General features: G+C 38.1%; 1 protein-coding gene across 1 annotated transcript in view; it reads right to left on the bottom strand.

The window, feature by feature from the left end:
• MKL1 (megakaryoblastic leukemia (translocation) 1) overlaps nucleotides 1-10,012 on the bottom strand; it is a 219,272-nt gene that overhangs the window by 117,705 nt on the left and 91,555 nt on the right. The gene's annotated exons all lie outside the window — the stretch shown is intronic.

Here is a 10,012-nt window from a genome sequence, read left to right as displayed (position 1 = left end):
ACAGGGTTTCCGAGGCTGTAAATCTTTATGGGAGCAGAAAGCCTCATCTTTCTCCCGCGGAGCAGCTGGTAGTTTCGAACTGCTGACCTTGAGGTTTGCAGCCTGATTCGTAACCACTACGCTACCAGAGATCTACTTTACTGTATTTACAAACAGTATGGGCTAACAAAAATTGCACAAACAAAAATGTCAGGTCACTTCCATTTTCCATGGTTAATTGTACATGGCTGTTCATTCAATAAATATTTATTGAGTGCCTATCAATGCATATTTTAGGAGCGGGGGATACAGCAATGCCCATGGTAGACAAAGTCTCTCCACAGAACTTATATTCTAGTGGTGGGTGGGGAGAAGGAGCCAGACAAGGAACTATCAAAGCAACTAAAAGAACCAGATTGCTTTGACCTCTGCCTGAGATCTTCAAAATCATCTACCCCTCAGAAGCAGGAGAGCACCTGTGATACAGTGGCTGAGACCCTGCAACTGGGAATCAGACAGTTCAAATTAGCTCTGGGCAAATCATTTAGCCTCTGTGAGCTTTCTTACCTGAAAACGTGAATGCCACCACCCTATTCCTATGATCGGAGTCCTGATGTGGCACTGCTAGATAATGCACTGAGGATCACAGGTCGGTTTGAACCACAAGGCTGGCAGTTCAAACCCACCAGGCCTTCCTTAGAGACCCTAGAAAGGGTGCCTATGAGTCTGAACAGACTCCACGGCACTTAACAACAATCCCTGTGGTGGTAGGGTGAATTGGATGAGATAATCAATAGTCAATGTGTCAGGCACACAGAAAATACTCAGGAAATGGTCCTTTTTATTTTACTTTTGCTTAATTTTAATTTCCCACCTTTAGGATAACACTTTTGGATGATCTCCCACTATCCAAATAAAAGCATTCACAGATAGAAAATAGGGAGAGCAAAGTTTAACAGTATAAAAAAGATCTGTTTAACATTGCTAAGTTCACCTTTTAATGAATTCACAACAGTTTGCTTGTAAAGTTGTCATGTTTGGAACTCACATTCCTTTAGGATTTCTCAAACTGTTAACATCTGTCTATAGTATATGACTCAGTAAATGAAACCATCACCTAAAATAGGGAGTTAGCCACAGTCTCTCCAAGGGCTTCTTGCTGTGAGTAATCTTAACTTCTAGGAGAAGAATGAGTACATTTCTCAAGGAAAAAACAAAAGAGATCGTTGCCTCCCTAAAATCACTTACTAGATAATGATTTAACTGTCTTTTAAGAATGTACTTTTTAAAATAAATGACTTCAAAACAATAATAGGCATTTAAAGATTCTGAAGCCAGAATATACAACACAAAAAGAAAATATTTTTTCTGTGATCTCAGACCTGAAAGGCCAAACTAATTTTACTTAAACTTTCTCACATTCATTAGTTCCCTTCTTGTACTGAACACAGACTTGAGATGCTTCAGTCCAAACAAGAACTCAAGAAAGCAGTGGAGAAACTGGACAGGATTTTCAAGTACAGACTACAATCTTTTCTACTTAAAAAAAAAAAAAAGAAAGAAAGTCTAAATTTAAAAAGATAAATATCATACTTTTACATTCCTTTCTCTTATTGGTGGCTTACGGTCTTTTGTAGACTAACTACCAGGTTTCCAGGGAGTCCTACCATCTTTTCCTACCCAATGCCACAAAGAACACTTTTATTACTGCCTTCCCTCCTCCACCAGTCCTCACACACACTCATTAACACACAGGGAAGCCATCAGCTCATAAAGCTTTGGAACAATCTCAGCATCCCTGCTCTGCTCCATTCTGCTCAAAGGTCTTCAGGCTCTACTGTATATTAAAGCAAGCAGAGCTCAAAGAAAGCACAAAGGTAGGTGTTTCTCTTGAGGTGTAAAAGAGCTGAGCTAACAAGGCTAGAAATCTGTTCATTTGTGCTTCAGCATAGCTGCCTGTGAGAGCACCACAGCATATTATTTGCTAGGACATTGTTATCCAACTGAAGTCTCCACATCGTGTATCGCAAAATCTATCTGCTGGCTCTTTCTCATTGCTTCACAGTTTTTCATTCTTGAATTATTGGCATCTTTCAAAGTAAAATACTGTCAGATCTACACCACCACAAGACCATCTCCCTTCTCTTATGCCCTCTGAGCAAGGGTACTGCATGCTAACCTTTTGCAAATCCACACATTTTCTCTAGAATCAGGATTCCTGGAAACTATTCAGTCATCCATCCTCTAGTTCACATACCTCCCACCTGAGAAGAGTACAAACAGGAAGGTCACTGAACTGCATGTTGTTAGGTGCCTTTGAGTCAATTCTGAGTGAAGGCAACCCTGTGTGCAACTGAACAAAACACTGTTAATCCTGTGCCATACTCACAAGTCACTGCTATGTTTGAGAGAGCCCAGTGTTGCAGTCACCATGTCAGTCCATCTTGTCTTCCTCTTCTTCACGGACCCAAGTATAGTTTACCATAATTTACCCTTTACTTGACCAAGCATAATGCCCTTTTCCAGGGAATGGCCCTCCTGATAATATGTTCAAAATAAGTTAGACAAAGTCTCTCCATCCTCATTTCTAAGGAACATTCTGGGTGTACTTCTTCAAAGACAAACTTGTTCATCCTTCTTTAAGTCCATGGTATAGTCAATACTTTTCACCACCATAATTGAAAGGCATTCATTCTTCTTTGATCTTTCTTATTCATGGTCCAGCTTTATAACGCATATGAAGTAAGTGAAAATATGACATGGGTTCTCAATTTAAAAATACTTGCTTTTTAATACTTTAAAGAGGTCTTTTGAAGCAAATTTACCCAATGCATACATCACTGGGTTTCTTGACTGCTGCTTCCCTTAGTTTTCATTGTGGTTCCAAGTAAAATGAAATTCTGACAACAGCAATCTTTTCTCTGTTTATCATGATATTCCTTGTTGGGCCAATTGTGATAATTTTTGTTTTCTTTATGTTGAGGTGGAATCCATATTGAAAACTGTAATCTTTGATATTCAGCAGAAAGTATTTCAAGTCCTCTTTGCTTTCAGTAAGCAAGGTTGTGTCATCTGCATATCGCATGTTGTTAAAAAGACTTCCTCCAATCCTGATGCTGTGTTCTTCTTCATACAGTCCAACCTCTCGGATTATTTGCTCAGCATACAGATATAATAAGTATGGTTAAAGGATACAACGCTGATGCACAACTTTCCTGATTTTAAACCATGCAGTATCCCTTTGTTGAATAACTGTCTCTTGCTCTATGTACGGGTTCCCCATGAGCAAAACTGAATGTTCTGGCATTCCTATTCTTTGTAATGTTATCCACAATTTTTTTATGATCCACACAGTCAAATGCCTTTCTATATTCAATAAAACACAAATAAACGTCTTTCAGGTATTCTCTCCTGTCAGTTCAGTCATCTGATATCAGAAATGATAGCCCTCATTTCATGCCTTCTTCTGAATTTGGTTTGAATTACTGGCAGTTCCTGATTGGTATATTGCTGAAAACATTTCTGAACTATCTTCAACAAAATGTACTTGACTATGATATTAATGATGTTGTTAAGTGCTGTTGAATTGGTTCTGATTCATAGTGACCCTGTGTATATAGCGTTTCTGATCAGCAGCTGGTGGGTTTTCAATGCTGATCTTTTGGTTAGCAGTCCAGTGCTCATCCTACAGAGCCACAACCAGAACTCTGGCATTAATGATACTGTTTGATAATTGCTGCATTCTGTTGAATCATCTGTCTTTGGAAGGGGCACACACTAGATCTTTTCTAGTCAGTTAGCCAGGTACCTGTCCTCCAAATTTCTTGGCATAGATGAGGGAGTGTTTGCAGCAGTGCATCAGTTTCTTCAGATCTCTCAACTGGTATTCCATCAATTCCTGGAGACCTGTATTTTGCCAATGCCTTCAGTGCAGCTTGGACTTCTTCCTTCAATACACTGATTCTTAATTTATGCTACATCTTGAAATGGTTCAAAGTCAATAAATTCTTTTTGGTACAGTGAATGTATATTCCCTTCATCATTTTCTTCTTTTTAATAAATGAGTTTTTGGTGAAACTTTACATACAAAGTTAGGTTCCCACTTGATAATTTCCACACAAATTACTCAGTGCCATTAGTTACATTTAACACAGGGTACCCAACATTTTTATGTTCTATTATTTGTTACCTTTCCAGCACTCTAGTTCCCTGTCCTCTTCTCATATTTCTAGAAGAAACTGCTGACCTATTGGTCTCAAACTAATGGTTTTTACAGAGAGCATCGTCCTTACAGAAAATATCCTTTATGTTGTGTGCCTCTATTTCACTAAAAGGTGATCTCAGGGGACAAACTCAGTTCTAGTTCGAAAGTGAATTTCTCTGAGGGGTAAGGAGCAGGGTTCCTCTAGTGTTTTGTTTTAGTTTTCTGGCTTTTTTCTTCTTAATAAGTATTTTTGTTGTACTCTACATTTTTCTCTCATTTTATACATGACCACTTATTATGGCCCTGGTCAGAAAGTCAGGGGTGGCAGCTGGGCAACATCTGGTTCTTCAGGCATCAGGGTAGATAAACTTACGGCTCTTTGTAGACTTATTTCGTTTCGTACTTTTGGTTACCTTCTAACTGTTTTGCTCCTAGAAGTTGAGATACATATCTGAGGCTTAGTTGGCTGCTCACAAACAAGTTGTAACAAGACCCAGATGCTATCCACTTGCTTCAGATGCAGATCAAGATTTTCATGAACCATATTATGCTAAAGTGTTCCTGACCCAAATTGTGGTATTTTAAATAGCCTCATCTGCATGTGAAAGTTGGACAATGAATAAGGAAGATCATAGAATAACTGACACATTAGAGTTATGGTATTGAAGAATACTACTGAAAGTACCATGGACTGCCAAAAGAACAAACAAATCTGTGGTGTTAAGAAGTACAACCTGAATGCTCCTTAGAAGTCAAGATGGACAGACTTTATCTCTCATAGTTCAGACATAGTATCAGGAAAGAGAAGTCTCAGAGGTCATCAAACTTGGTGGAGGATCAGTGAAAAAGAGCAAGACCCTATATGAGATGGACTGGCACAGTGGCATCAGTACTAGGTTTAAGTGTAACGATTGAAGAGGTTGGCGCAGGACCAGGCAGCATTTAATTCTGCTGTGCATAAGGTCACTATGAGTCAGAACCAACTCAACGGCACCAAACAACAACAACAATTGACTGAGTTGTCCCATAAGACCTAAGCCTTCAAACCTAAAAAATCCTTCCATACTCTTTTAATATATCATTCAATATTTTGCCCATAGAATCCTTACAACTCAAGGCTTGAATTTTTTCCTTCAGTTGAGACTGAGAACTGAGTCTGTTCCTCCCTTTGAGTCTTTGAATAACTCATTATAATACTTTACTTTCTTCTTTGCCAGCAGTCCTTTGTAATCTTCTATTCAGCTCTTTAACTCCATCATTTCTTTTACTCACTTTAGCTACATTCAAGAGCAAGTTTCATAATCTCTTCTAACAACCATGTTGGTCTTTTCTTTCTTTCCTGGTCTTTTTAATGATCTCATGCTTGCTTCATGCATGGTATTCTCAATGCCATCCCACAGTTCATCTTGTCTTCAGTTATTAGTATTCAATGCATCAAAGCTATTCTTAAGATGGTCTCTAAATTCAGGTGGGATATACTCAAGGTCACACTGACTCTAGTGGACTTGTTCCAATTTTCTTCAGCTTCAATTTGAACTTGCATATAAGCAACTGATGGTCTGTTCCGTAGTTGGTCCTGGACCTTTTTCTGGCTGATGAGATTGAGCTTCTCCATGGTCTCCTTCTACCAATACACTCAATTTGATCCCTGTATTCCCTGCAGTGAGGTCTATGTATATAGTCATCACTTATGTTCCTAAAAAAAGTTATTTTCAATGGATAGGTCATTGGTATTACAAAATTCTACTATGCAATCTTTGGAGTTGTTTGTTTGTTTGTTTTTTAAATCACCAAGGCCATATTTTCCATATGATGAACAGTCTTTATTTCCAACTTTTCCATTCTAATCACTTGTAATTATCAATTCATCTTGATTTCAGTTCTAGGTTGTGGAAGTTGGTAAAATCTTCAATTTCTTCACCTTTGGCATCAGCAGTTGGTGTGTAAATGTGAATAACAGTCACATTAACAAGTCTTCCTTATAGATGTATGGATATTGTCTATCACTGTCAGCATATTTCACACTAGATCTTGAATGCTCTTTTTGATAATGACATCATTCCTTTCAATTTATCATCCTCAACATAAAAGATTATATAATTATCTGATTCAAAATGGCCAATACCAGTTCATTCAGTTCACTGAAGCCTAGAATATGGATCTTCAAGTGTTCTATTTCATTTCTGACAACATCTAATTTTCCTAAGGGAGAATGGTGGTTCTGTACGATAAGCACTAGACTGCAAACCACAAGGTTGGCACGTTAATAAGCCTATCAGCACCTCTATGGGAGAAAAATGAGGCTCTCTGCTCCTGCAAAGATATGCAGACTCAGAAATCCTATACAGAGTAACTCTAACTATTAGTTGGAACCAACTTCTGACATTTAATAACAGCAACAAATTTTCCGAGATCCATACTTCATACATTCCACAATCCAATTATTAATAGATGTTTACAACTGGTTTTTCTCATGTGAGTTGTGCCATATCATGCAGGTCCTGAAAGCTTTACTCCACCCATATTACTAAGGCTGACTACAAATTGAAAATTTTCAGTAAACTGATGCAACACTGGAGGCTCTCACTCATTTGTGCCCAGAAAGACTACCTAGCCAACTGACTGGAAGAGATCCATATTTGTGCACATTCCAAAGAGATGTGACCCAACGGAATGAAGAAATCATCAGACAACATCATTAATATCACATGCAAGTAAAATTTTGCTTGTTGTTGTTGTTGTTATGTGCCATGGAGTCAGTTCCGACTCATAGTGACCCTGTGCAGGGTTTCCGAGGCTGTAAATCTTTACGGGAACAGAAAGCCTCATCTTTCTCCCGCGGAACAGCTGGTAGTTTCGAACTGCTGACCTTGTGGCTCACAGCCCAATTCGTAACCACTACACTACCAGAGCTCTTTAAGGTAATTTTAAAATGGATACATCAGTACATTAACAGGGAACTGATAAGAGGTTCAAAGCTCGATTCAAAAAAGGACATGGAATGAAGGGTATCACTGCTGATGCCAGATGGATCTTGGACAAAAGATGAAAATACCAGAGAGGTGTGTTTATCTGTGCTTCATTGACTGCTCAAAGGCTTTCGACTATGTGGATCATGACAAGCTATGGACAACATTAAGAAGAATGAATATTCTGGAACACTTAATTGTGTTCCTGAGAAACCTGTACAAAGACCAAGAGGCAGTCATTCAAACAAAACAAGGGAACACTGAAAAGTTTAAAATCAGTGTTCTAAAAGCTGTGTGCTAGGATTGTATTCTTTCAACCATACTTATTAAATCTGTATGCTGAGCACATAATCTGAGAAGTGGATTATATGATGAAAAACTTACCATCAGGATAGGAGGAAGACACATTTACAACCTGCAATATGCAGATGGTACAACCATGCTTGCTGAAAGTGAAGAGGACTTAAAATACTGACTGATGAAGCCCAAAGTCCACAGTCTTTTGTATGGCTGAGCCTCAATATAAAATAAAACAAAAATCTTCAACCCTGAACCAAAATAAAACAACATGATAAATGGAGAAAAGATTGAAGTTGTCAAAGACTTCATTTTGCTTGAATTCATCATCAACACTCATGGAAGCAGCAATCAAGAAATCAAACGACGTATTGTATTAGGCAAACCTGCTGCACAAAACTTCTTTAAAGTGTTCAAGAACATAGATGTCAGTTTGTTAAGTGCACCAGACCCAAACCATGATACTTTCAATAGCCTCATATGCATGTGAAAGTTGGACAATAAGTAATGAAGACCACAGAATGATACACTTGAGTTACAGTGTTGGAGAAGAATGTTATAAGTACCACAGACTGCCAGAAAAACAAACAAATCTGTGGTGGAAGAAGTACAGCCAGAATGCTCCTTAGAAACCAGGGTGGTGAGACTTCTGTCATACTTTGGACATGTGATCAATCAGAAGGGACCAGTCCCTGGAGAAGGACATCATGCTTGGCAAAGTGGAGGGTCAGCAAAAAAGAGGAAGACCCCAAAGAAATGAACTGGCATGGTGACAGCAGCAATTGGCTCAAACATAACTACTGTGAAGTTGGCACAGGATTGGGTAGTGTTTTGTTCTATTGTGCATAAATAAGGTCATTATGAGTTGCAACTGATTCGATGACACCTAACAATGACAACACTTTAAGGATGCAGCTCATCCCCAGTGATATTCTGAATGTCTTTCAACCTAAGGAGTTCATCTTCTGGCACCATATCAGATAATATCCCACTATTAATAAAGTTTTCATTGGTTAGTTTTTTTAGAAGTAGATCACCAGGTCCTCTTTCCAATCTGTCTTAGGAGTTTCCATTAAACCTTATCTACCATGAGTGACCCTGCTGACATGTGAAGTAACAGTGGCAATGTTTACAGCATCACAACATGCAATCTATCATAGTATAGCAAACTTAACAGACAACTGCATAATTAACAATCTAAAGCTACACTAACCAAATGAAAAGATTCCATTTAATTTAGAATGAAAATAATTTGAGAGCTTTAAATGTAAATGATGAAGTTAAAACAGTTCGAAATTGTAATGGCAGTGATAGGCTTTCTCTGTAAAAGTTAACTGTTTTAAGAAAACATACTACATTTGTAATTAAAAAATTAATTAAAAAAATTAAAGACTGACCATTTAATTGCATTACGGTTGAAAATAAATTGATATTTCAAATTTCTTAGATCTCAAACTCTCAGATAATCTCAAGGAAAATGCTATACATTATCAAACTTTCTGTTAGAAAACAGTAACCTTTTGATTAATAAAATCAGGTGAAAGGTAAGGAACCATTTAAAACTCTCTCTAGCCCCTTACATTTTTATGAAAAGCATTAGAGAAATGAAAATGACTTTTCTGAATCCACACAACTTTTAATAATGAAAACCTGACAAGGGGAAGCAGAGACTAGCAGTCACTTAAATTAACGAGAGCCTAGGAGACTATTTAATCAAGTAGAAACCTCAATTTAGGCTCTCAAGGGAAGGTGCATGACAAAGGACACTCCAAATTTCTGAAATGTGAAAATATTCCAAAGGACAATGGCCTGAGTGTATAGTATCTTTCAGGAAACCCAGTCCTGCTACCTGTTCGTGCCCATCATTTAAAAAACCTGTCGCAAACTTTCCCTAGCCTAGGAAACCTTCTGAGATTAATCTCAAAAAAACTCTGGTCACTCAAACCTAGATTCACGCTTTGTGCATACATGCTACAATTACTAATGGATGTTTACAACTGTTTTTTTCTCACCTGAATCATGCCACATCAGCATATGAAGGTCCCAAAAGCTTTATTCCATCACATCATTAAGGTTGACTGGTTTAAGGAGGCAACTCATCCCACTTGTATTTTGAGTGCCTTTCAACCCGAGGGGCTGATTGTCCGGCACTGTATCAATTAACATTCTGCTACTATTAATCAGGTTTGCATTGGTCAAGTTTTTCACAAACAGCATAAAATGTCCTCTTATTTGGTGGTATAATGACTATGTCTATCTATCTCCAATTAAAGGATAAACTATGAAGAAAAGGTGTAGAATCTTGCTTCTTATTTCACCTTGTCACAACATCAAAAACAGAGCTCTACCAATGGATACTCAATAAACATTATGGACACCCACGGCACGCATCTGGTCCACTTTTTCCAATCAGGAAATGCTTACCAAACCCTTGTTGTTCCTTATTAAATACCGTCAAGTGGGTTCCAATCATAGTTACCCTGAATAGGGTTTCTGAGGAGCAACTGGTGGTTTTGAACCGCTGACCTTGCAGCTCAAACTGACCTTGCATTACAGTGCATTA

The sequence above is a fragment of the Chrysochloris asiatica genome, unplaced genomic scaffold (assembly GCF_000296735.1).
Source record: "Chrysochloris asiatica unplaced genomic scaffold, ChrAsi1.0 scaffold00076, whole genome shotgun sequence".
Taxonomy (NCBI): domain Eukaryota; kingdom Metazoa; phylum Chordata; class Mammalia; order Afrosoricida; family Chrysochloridae; genus Chrysochloris; species Chrysochloris asiatica.
This window is presented reverse-complemented; position numbering and strand designations above follow the sequence as displayed.